This window comes from Octodon degus, unplaced genomic scaffold (genome assembly GCF_000260255.1).
Source record: "Octodon degus isolate 3935 unplaced genomic scaffold, OctDeg1.0 scaffold00042, whole genome shotgun sequence".
Lineage (NCBI taxonomy): Eukaryota > Metazoa > Chordata > Mammalia > Rodentia > Octodontidae > Octodon > Octodon degus.
In genome coordinates, this window is record NW_004524618.1 from 2900649 (window position 1) to 2912052 (window position 11404).

At 47.0% G+C, this 11404-nt stretch overlaps 1 protein-coding gene across 1 annotated transcript in view; it reads right to left on the reverse strand.

The window, feature by feature from the left end:
* Positions 1–11110, reverse strand: part of Nt5c2 (5'-nucleotidase, cytosolic II) — a 128517-nt gene extending 117407 nt beyond the window's left edge. Inside the window, exon 1 of the mRNA XM_023715520.1 lies at positions 11094–11110. The gene's annotated coding sequence lies outside the window, so the exon portion shown is untranslated. The remainder of the gene's footprint in view (positions 1–11093) is intronic.
* Positions 11111–11404: the final 294 nt, after the last annotated feature.

Sequence of the window (11404 nt, forward strand, 5' to 3'; positions counted from 1 at the left end):
AGATAATAAAAAAGGGAGTCAGATACATACACAAGACAAATTCCTCCACATTCACTAGCACATATCAGTCTCGCTGTTGGTAGGCCCTGCTTCCTCTGTCCATAAAGCTCTTCGCCTCCTGGGCTGCTGTTCACCCTGAAGACCTGACCACAAGTGTTACATGGAGAGGCCTCCTTAGTCCCTCGCCCGCTGTTCCGCTTTCCATCTAGCTGCCCCTCTAAAGCCTCGTGCACTCACAGGCAGTGCTTTGGGGACACAACTGGACCACCACGGACTGACCCTCTTCAGTGGCTTAGTCCCGTGCTACGTTTTGTTCGAGCAGGCTTGCTGCTAGGAAGTGGGATCTGGTTGGAAGAGGTGGGTCTCTGGGGTCGCGGGCCAGAAGGGCTCAACTCTTCCTTGCTCCTTTCCTCTTTCCCAGCTTCCTGCCTCCATCCCAGGAGCTGTTTCTCTCCGCCAGCCCCTCTACGCGCCGCCCTGCCTTGTGGCCCACTATGGACTGCACTGGCTACAAAGTGTAGGCTGGTCTCAAGGAGATCCACTCAGAGCTGGGGAGATGGCTCAGTGGCATAAGTGCCTGCCTGGCAAGCGCAAGGTCCTGAGTTTGATCTCCTGTACCAAAAAAACAAAAAAAGAAAGAAAGAAAGAAAGAAAGAAAGAAAGAAAGAAAGAAAGAAAGAAAGAAAGAAAGAGAGTACACCATCGATAAGAGCCAATCAGTGGATTCTTTCCTGCCAGTCTTTTGTTTTTTTTTCAGTACCAGGGATTGTACTCAGGACCTTGTGCTTACCAGGTAGGCTCTTGTGCTGCTGAGCTATCTGCCCAGCTCCTGTTAGTCTTCTGTGCAGCCCTGTGTCTTCCCTGGACTCCCCAATATACTGCACATGCAGTATATATTTGTGCAAAATGTCTTTAGATGCCTCTCTTGTCACCTGGGCTGTAAGTTGGAGGAGGGCAGGGATAATTCCATCCCATCCACTGAAAAAGTCTGGCACAGTGGGGACTTCGTATATGTTTGTTTATTCATTTATTTATTTAATACAGGGTCTCACTACTCAGACTTGTAGTGATCACAACAGGCAGTACCGACTACTGAACTCCAGTCCTTGTGCTTGCTAGGCAGTTGCTTCGGCTCCCGAGCTATCTCCCCAGCCCTCATATATGGATGGATGGATAGATAGATAGATAGATAGATGTGTAGATGTTTTGGTACCAGGAATCAAACTCAGGACCTTATGCTTTCCAGGCAGGTGCTTTATGCTGGTTACATCCCCAGCCCGCCTCATGTATATTTTTAACTTTTTTTTTTTTTTTTTTTTTTTTTTTTAAAGAAGTGTGTGTGTGTGTGTGTGTGTGTTTTTTTGGCAGAACCAGGGATTGAACTCAGACCCTTGACGCTTGCCAGGCAAGCACTTATTCTACTGAGCCATCTCCCTGGCCCCTCATGTATATTTTTAAGTAATTTATGACTAAATGAATGTGTGAGGGGCTTGTGAGCAGATTTTATTTTAATGCCTTTTATGATATTGTACTTTTTAACTTTTTAAAATTGTTGGTAGTGCTGGATTAAGTCTAGGTGTGTCCATGCCTGCAAGGCAAGCGCTGTACAACCCAGTTTCATTCCCGGCCACACTCTACATTTGGTTACATGTTTTGAAGGATTCAATCAGGAGTGTCATTCTTACACTCCTGTTTCCGTCCTGCTTCAGCTGTTTCTCTCAGCAGGAATCTGAGAAGACAGTAGTGCAGTTTGTTTCCTGATAGAACTTGTTGCCGACCAGCCTAGGGTTCTTTTGCTCAATGCAGACGGAAATCGTGAATCAGCAAAGTGCAGCTCTGTTAGCCAGCCCAATGTCCCCAGATGACACCAGGTAACGCTGGAAGCCAGTAGCTGACACAGTGGCTGGTCACTGCCACAGCCAGCTGTCACTATGCAATGCCAGCTTGTGCTGGGCACCATACTGAGACAGAAAGAGGACAGTGGGGAGAGGAGGAGTGATAAGAGCCCAGCCCAGAAACAACAGTCCTCAGAGCCCTGCATGTGGGCTTCTTGAGAGAACTAGACTAGGTTTTGCTAGATGGCCTGGCAATGATGCAGAGTGGGAGACACAGGAGTCCCCATTAAGTACTCACTGTATTTCCTTTCTCCCTTTTTACTACTGGACTCAAACTCTGCAGACTAAGGGTATTTTCCTACCCTTAGTAAATGTGAAACTTTGCCACCACTTATGTTTCTTTCATAAAATTCTTTTGGGGATGGAAAGAACCAACAAATCACCTCTAGAAGGAGACTCCAGCACCCCAAAAGTCCAGTGGCAGTAGGACACCATAAGCCAACCCTGCTGGGGGGGTGGGTCTCTGCCCATCTCTGGAGCTCTTCCATGTTTACAGCTCTATTTCATCATGCTGTCCATGCTACTTGGCATAGAAGTCACATGTAGATTTACAGGACCTTTTTTTATGTACTTAGTACAAGGTCTACAGGGTCTCACTACACAGATCAGACTCATGGTGATCCTCCTGTTTTCAGCCTCCCAAGTGCTGAGATTACAGGCACACGCCACCACACCCAGTCTCATTCATCTTAATGCACCCCGGAGGATGGGGCCAGCACAGCACTCCAGGGAATTGATCCCCAGTCCCTGCATCTGCCTAAGCAGTCACTTTAATCCATTGAGCCATCTACTCAGCCCTATTTACAGGACTTTTGGAGCCCACACTACCCGAGCAATAGACAGTTGAGCAGGCTTACAGGAAGCCCAAAGCGAGTCTTCATCTTAACAGGGCCTGAGCCACAGCACAGTGTGATTAGTACACGGGACAGAATCCTCCTAGTCTAAAACCCAGAGAGCTTGAGTGGCTACTTCTGTAGCTGGCCATTTGCAGGCCTATTTCAGTGAGGGTGAGGGCTGAAACCAGGGAATCTTCTGGAAGGCCTGCTGTATACACCGGGTATGCAGATAAGGGGCCCAAATCCCTCCCTTCCTGATCTTAGCCATTCCAGCAGCATGGAGGACCACCTGAGCTACTCTCCTTGAAAGAAGAGCAATTGTTGGGGACTGGCAAGATAGGTCAGCAGACTAAAGTGCCAGCTTAGACAAGTTTAGGCAAGCTCTGGGCGTAGTAGCATATGTCTGTAATCCCAGCACTGGGGTGGCTGAAAACAGAAGGGTCACTGTGAGTCCAAGCTGCATAGTGAGATCCTGTAACAACCAAATACATTTAAAAAAATTAATTGTCTCCATTTTGGAGCCTATTTGTGCCTGACCCTATTTCCATGTATTGATATGTACCGAGCTGACGAGGACTTTTCATTATCCCTTCAATCAGATTTAAGCAGTGCATATTGGTCTAGCCGAGGTGCTGGTGGTAATCTTTAAAATGGCATGCACGTTTCCCTGATTACCCACACCTGCTGCTCTTTAATATGAGCTGGGTCAAAACAGGACGAAGAGCCAAGGCTCCATGCTGTCAGCTGGGATTGAGCCTCAAGATAGAGGCTATGACTTCCTGGGGCTTGAAAGATTACACATCTGAGCTGAAGCCCCGGACCTCAAAACATTAGATACTATCTCAACTGTGTAATGCAGATCTCTCTCTGCATATTGCAGGGGTAAATGCAGGCCTCCTACCTAGCCCGGCTCACAGGACTCACCTACTTCCTGCCATTCTCAGTCATTCATCCTCAAGCCACTCCTTCATGACTGAATACACCCAGGTTTGGCCCTGGGTCGAGGCCTTTGTTCCACATAGCCATTACCATGACTCGACTTAGGACCCTGTGGCATCCCATAACTCTATGCATTATTGTCTTTATTCTTGCCATGGGTTGCTCTGGAAGTAGTAGGTTGGAATTAACTTGATGGGATTCCAATAACTTATCCATGGGATTACAAATACAAACTTTCTAGACAGAGACAAGAACTGGGAAGGACTCTCTAAACAGGAGCCTTTCTGTTCTCATATATTCAACAGTCATGTTGGAGGGGCGCATAGCAGGGGGACAGCCAGGGAGGATCCCATTACACCGTCAGAGAGGGCACTGAAGCCAGGCCAGTCCAACGCAGATGACAGGGGAGCAAGGAGGCATGCCAGCTGTTGCCCACGTTACCCCCTCCAGCCAGCACAGGGAGAAACGAAGCAGGCACTTCTTGTCTGTCTCAAACTGGTATCAGCATTCATTCCAGCCTTAGTCCCTAGATACCTGTTAGAAGCAGCTGAAGCTGGAAGTTGGTCCTCTGTGAGAGGGCAGGACAAGGCCACAGTGCCTGAAGCAGTCAAGCTACCTCAGTCTTGAGAAAGGCGTCCTGCCTGGACAATCTCAGTCATTAGTTGTTAGGCAACCTTGTGTGCCTTGATACTTACTTTGCAAGAGTATAAATAAATGTCCCCACTGTTGCTAGGTCCTTTACCCATCAGGCAAACAGACCTCTACTAGACCTCAGCCTTTGTGTCATTTTTCTTTCCTTTTTTTTTTTTTTTTTTTTAATGTATTTGGTACAGGGTCTCACTACGCAGCTCATACTCAGTGATCCTCCTGTTTTCAGCCTCCTCGGCACTGGGATTACCGATGTGTGCCACCACAGTTGGACTCCATGACTGGCTCATTGTGCCTGGGGGGGCTGGCACAGCACGTGATGCCGGGGGTCAAACCCCAGTCCCTCTGCTTGCCTAAGCAGCACTTAGTCCACTGAGCTAGCTCGCTGGCCCTATTTTCTAAATCCCCTCTATTTTTTCTCTGGAGGAGCACCGAGAGACTGAAGCGTCCCTACAGATATCCATCTAATAAATGATAAAGCCCAGTGGGTGGCTGAGGGAGGAGGAGGCTGCCAGTGTGAGACCAGCTGGAGCTGCACAGGAAGTTCAAGACCAGGCAGAACTACATAGTGAGACCCTGTCACAAATGAATCAATCAACCACTTGGGATAGTGCGCTGGACTTAAAATGAAATATACACCCAGAGCCTACAACTTTCCTGCGCAGCACCTCAGTCCAGCTGGGCTAAGCAGTATCCAGCTAAAACCGACACCTGGGGGGGTGGGCAAAAGTGGGGCCTGCTGAGAGCAGGACTTCTAAAAGGCAAATAAAATGTCTGAAGACTGTGGGAACACAGCTCTTCTTAAAATGGAAGGTGTTTATACCGGGATGAAACTGAATTCTACTTGGGCAAGAGATGTGCTTATGTGTACAAAGCGAAAAACAACACAGTGACTCCAGGTGGCAAGCCAAACTAACCAGAGTGACCTGGGGAAATGTAACTCGGGCCACGGGAACAGCGGCGCAGCTCGTGCCAAAGTCCAAAGCAACCTTCCTGCTGAGGCCGTCCGACACCAAATCCATGTGATGCTGCACCCCTCAAGAATTTAAACTAATGTAAAGTAAAAGTACATTTGTGCTCTTGTGAAAAATAAAGGGCTGGTGAGATGGCTCAGTGGTCTAAAGCACCTACTTAGAACAAGCTGAGCAAAGCACAGGGACCGCGGTTCAATCCCCCAGCACCACATGCCAGCCAGCCCCGCCCCCTGGTGGGCTGAGCTAGCCACACACACACACACACACACACACACACACACACACACACAGAGAAATAAATAACATTAAAAAAAAAGAAAAAGAAAATAAAACCGGGGCCGAGGAGATGGCTCAGTGGAATAAGCACTTCCCTGGCAAGCACAAGGGCCTGAGTTCAATCCTGATTCCGCAAAATAAATAAATAAATAAATAAATAAATAAATAAAAATAAAATCAACATGTGAAGCAAACTAGTGTCAGAATTAGAGAGCACATTTCTACCTGGATTTACACAGCCAGCCATGACGAGCATGGGGAAGTGTAGGTTTTCTATGATTAGTCAAAGAAACCATTTCCTAATTGACTTAATTTTCTCATCTTGGCTTCCACATCAACCTCAGCAGACGATTTTTCTTGCTAACAGGAACTAAAGAAATATATTTCTGAGAAGAAAAATGGAAATAAAAGCTGATTTAATGGCTTTGTTTTCTGACACAGACACTAGTGGGAAAGGAAAGCCATCCACACAGAAGGGAGACACAGTGCTGTTGTGACAGCTTCCACGCAAACACATTTCATTCCATGGACCATCGATCCTTTCAACCCCAAGCCATAGCCTTCTGTCTTTGTTCTTTCATATTTTTTACATATAAATTGCAAAAAACAAAAATACAAAGTAGTGCCATGCCAGCCCCACCCCTGGGGCGTGCTGAGACTTCGACTGAGATTGGGTGTGGGGTGGCATGTGCCTGTAATCCCAGTGCTTGGGAGGCTGAAAACGGGAGGATCACTATGAGTCCGATCTGTGTAATGAGACAGTGAGCCCCTGTGATAAATACATTTTTTAAAAAAAGGAAAGTAAACTGTTAAACACAGGCATTAGGAAACCTTTTATCACAAGACAGGAAACCCTCCTAAAATAGGCTTAAACTGTAGGGAAGTTGAGTGATACTGTAGGTGAATGAGTAATCAAGAGCGCTAGATGTTGTGTCTTTGCATCCCTTCAGGTGATGGGTGTCTCTAATCCTGTCTGCTTGGAAGGCTTGAGGTAGGAGGTATGAGGCCAACCTGGGCAAAAAGTGAGACATTGTCTCAAAAAGAAAAAAAAAAAAAGGTTTACATGGCTGGGGGTGTGGCTCAGTAGTGCTCCAGTACTTGCCTACCAGGTGCAAAGCCCCGGGTTCAAACCCCAGCACTGCATGAAAATAAACATCCCTGTCCACCTGCCCCCCACTTATAAACTGGGTTCATGTTTCCTAACTCATGTCAGCAAAGGACAAAAATCTCTCCTGCTGCCCAGTTGCTAAGCCCTTCCCCTCACGCCAACTGCAATGAATTAGGATACGGCAAAGCCCCTGGGCCAAGAGGCATAGCCAAGGAAAGCCATGTCTGGAGTAACCAGCTAGCAGGCCGGGGTCAGGATGGACAGGGACCTGGGCAAACCTCAGGTGCTCTGTGAGGTCGGGACTGAGCAGCAGAGGCGAGGCAGGCAGCCGCAAGCCCCCACCACCACGCGCACACTGGGACCTGCCCAGACCTTGAGAGACATGTGCAGCTAGGGAAATGAAAAACAGCACTGGGTTCCGTGCATCTACTAATTTATTGGAGCTGAACCCACACGAGGGATGAGAAGACACTCCCATTAGCAACCGCATCTGAGGGCAGCAGTGATTCTCAGAAGTATCGCCACGTCTGCATTTGGGTCGGGCTCTCCTCCTGAGAAAGAGTGCTGCCTTTCGAGTTGCTGGGAACTTAGTCCTACATTTCAGCCCATTCTCTCTGGTCCTGGTCAGTGGTGAGCCCTTCTTGGATGTCAACCTAGTCTTCCACAATAATCTGAAGCAGCGTTCCCAATTTAGGGAATCCCAAATTGCTACAGAGTAAGATATTAATAGAATATGCCTAGGGGAAGGTATCAATACTTGCTGAAATATTTTTTAGGGAGTCAGGCTACTGGGGACCAACCAGGGCCTCCCACATGCTAGCACTCTACCACTGAGCTACGGACCCAGACCTTCTCACAAAAATCTTTTTTTTTTTTTTTTTTTTTTTTGGAACTAGGGATTGAAATCAGTCCCTTGTGCTTGCCAGGGATGCACTTGTTCCACTGAGCCGTCTCCCCAGTGCCCCTCTCACAGAAATCTTGAAAAGCTGACTTAAACGCTCTAGCACTAGGAAAAACTTGGGCATTTGTCATTAGAAATTCCTAGCAGAGCACATAAGCTGTGTCTTCTGAAGATTCAGTCTTTGCAACCAAGAAAGTGGCTCTGGCTTTCAGATCGAATATGTGAGAAGTTTATATTGGAATTTGCACTAGAGAGACATTATTTTCTTCAATGAATGTCCCTCAAATGTTCTGTGCATTGGAGAATGTTTATGTGTTGTTTTGGGGGTTTCTAAAAGGCAGATTCTAGATTCCATCCCAGTCCGACAAACTGTGAACCTAAGATCGTGTGTCCTTTAAATGGGCTCCAGATTAATCTGATGCCAGTGACAATGTCAACTATCTACCTGTGCCTGCTTGTACAGCCATGAGTGTTGCCATGGTAGCAGGCAATCTCAGCCACCTTCTGTTGCCTGCTACCCAGGCAACAACTGATGCTTTGTGGGCTGCTTTCTGGTCAGAACAGCAATCTCTTGAGTACTGCAAAAATTATACAACTGACCCTAAGAAACTGGCTCGTAGCACAGCCTCAGGAATTACACATTCTCATGTCGCCGGCCATTCTGAGCACCCATTCCTCAACCCCTCTTTTTGGCTCCATTCAGATGTTACATGCTCACTCTACAGGGCTGCATTTTGGTGTCTTGAACAGAGTATAGAACCCAAGACTCCACCGCCCAGCCCACCACAAGCTGGGGTCCTCCCTTGCTGGACCCCACAGCACCTGCTCATAGGAAGGGTCCTTCTGAGTAAAAAGCAAATAAATCTGACATCAGGGACATCCATAAGTAGTTAAGTTTATTACTCGTTTGTTTCAATACTAGAGATTGAATCCACTGAGCTGTATTTCTTGGTCCTTTGTTATTTATTTATTTATTTATTTATTTATTTAATGCATTTAGTCCAGGGGATACAGGGCCTACAGGGTCTCATCACATAGATCAAACTCATAATGATCCTCCTGTTTTCAGCCTCCCAAGTGCAGGGATTGTAGGCATGCACCAGGACACCCCATCTCAATCACTGTCTCAGTGCGCCCCAGGGGCAGGGCCAGCACAGAACGCCAAGGATCAAACCCCAGCCACTGCGCTCTGCCAAAGCAGGCGCTTTAGTCTGCTGAGCTATCAGGCTGGCCCTCCTTTTTTTTTTTAATTTTGAAGGATTTTTTTTTTTTTCTCCAAATGCTTTCAGGGCAGGTTTGGCAGGATGGAGTTGTGGGGATCGAACCACAGCAACCTGAGCCTGACTGCTTTGTTGAAGCAGCCACTTAGAGAACTGAGCTAAGGGGCAGGCCCCTTTTTTTAAAATTTTGAGACAGGGTTTTACCAATCTGTTAAACTGCTAAGTCTGGGCTCAAACTTCCAATCCTCCTGCCTCTGTTTACCAAATTACTAGGATTACAGGTTGGAGCCAGTACATCTGGCCAAGTTTATTACTTTTACTTTTGCCGGACCCAAAAGTTATTTTCAGGGGCCGGGGAGATAGCTCAGTAGAATAAGCCCTTGCCTGGCAAGCCCAAGGGCCTGAGTTCAATCCCTGGTTCCGCCAAAAAAAAAGAATTTAAAAAAAAAAAAAGTTATTTTCAACGAGTTCTTTGGTTTACATTCCCACTAGCTGGAAGAAAAGTCATGCTGCCATGGGAGAGGCTGGGTTAAGTATTCACATCTCCTTGTAAGTACAAGGAGCAAAGTAACGGTCGGATAACCAGAGCCTGGGCCTGTATGACAGCTACGTAGCCAGGAGAGCGGAGGCAGCAGATGGAATGAGCTGTCTAGCATGCTGGCCGCAGGCTGGGAAAGCAGCCTAGGAGTACCCTGGGTTGGGGGAGTCGTCAATGGCTGATGCCCGGGAGGACAGACTGGAGCTGCTGCGGGCTCGGTGAGGGTGGGAGGAGCAGCCAGCCCTGCCCCTGAAGCCCACTTCAAAGCTTTGACCTCCAGAACTGAAGCATACTGAGCCTGTGTTGTTTGTGAGTAAAACTGGGATCAGTAGTAGCCGTGGCAAGAGGGGCCTGCCACAGAGGGCCTGCCACAGGAGGGAGAAGACCAGGAAGGGACAGAGTGGGGGTGAGCCCAAGGCAAGGGGCCACCCTGTAGCTTGCAGAGGGGCTCCTTTTTTTTTTTTTTTAATTTATTTATTTGTTGTTGGGACTCCTTCTGTGAATTTTCCTTTCTTTTTTGTGGTACTGGGGATCGAGCTTGGGACCTTGGGCCTGGCTGAGCTACTTCCCTGGCCCTGCTGGGAGTTTTTTAGGAGCCTTGATTTGAACCAGGCAACCCGATTCAGAAAACCCACAAATTGGGCTGGGTGCTAAGGCGCACACCTATAATCCCAGGATTTCAGAGGCTAAGGCAGGAGGTTTGCTGTAATTCTGAGGTCAGTCTGAGCTATGTAGCAAGTATAAGGCCTGTCTGACCTACATAGGGAGACTCTGTTCAAAAAAAAAAAGTTAAAAAATGTGTTTAGGTTCTATCTGGATGAACCAAGCTCGTGTACTTAGCCTCTTTTATGTTTCTGTGCTTTGTCTTCCTTTTTTATTTAAGGAAAAATATACCCCTAGCACAAAATACCTGATTCTTACAACTTAAAAGAGATAAAGTTGGCTCACAGCTGCTGGCTGTGTGGCACAGGCCTCTAATTCAAGGACTCAGAAGGCTGTGACAGGAGGGTCACTTCGAAGTTGAGGCCAGCTGAAAAGCAAGTTCAAGGTCAGCCTAAACTGCATAGTGAGCCCTGTCCCCAAAAGACAAAACATTAAAAAAAAAATACACCTTGGGAGGCCACATCCTGGTGACTACTTCCCTCGGGGCAGGGCCTGCCTCCTGCCTGCCGTCACCTCCAGCCATGGACTCAGCCCTGGGTCAGCTCCGATACATATAGCGCCTTTGTGATTCAGTCACTTTCCAGACACGTGAGACTTTCGATGTAAACCATACCACACACACATGCGCAGGGACACACAGAAAAATACAGACCATTTTTACAGAGTCAGCACACCAGTTAACCACCACCCACATCAAGGTACGAACTGTAGTCGAAATCCTCTAAGTTACCTCCTGCTCCTGTCAGCCACCACTGCAGTCTCCAGGTATAATTGCTTTCAGTTCAACTTTAAAGATGTGGTTTCTTTCCTGTTCTTGAATTTTATGTGAATGTTGGATCAAATGAAGTGTTTGTAAGACACTTCTGTAGGTGGCAACTGTTTATTTTTCATGGCTGTATAGTTTTTCTCTTGCATGACTATAACACAATTCATCCATCTTCTTTAAGGGAAATTATGTATTAAGGGTGGTTTCTCCACCTTCAGGATTTCTTGGAGCCTTAAATGTGCTAACAAGTGATTATAAAACTAAGCATGACTACAAATCCTCACAACCCTGCTGGACCACGAAACTTCTTCTTTCAAGAACACATCTTTGGGGCCAGGGAGATGGCTCAGTGGAATAAGTGCTTCCCTGGCAAGTGAAGGGTCTGAGATCAATCCCTGGTTCCGCCAAAAAAAAAAAAAAAAAAAAAGAAAGAAACAACACATCTTGTGAAACTAGCCTTTAGTAGGGACAGGCTTCAGGAAAATCTGGCTTGGAACAATGGTTTTCAAATTATGTTCCTTTTTTTTTTTTTCCAAATTGTGTTCCTTGAGGATGAGAATGGGGGGAAAAAAGAAGAGACAAGATGTGCCACGTACAGGTACAAACTCCCTCTGATGAATGTGATCATTATGTGTACCTA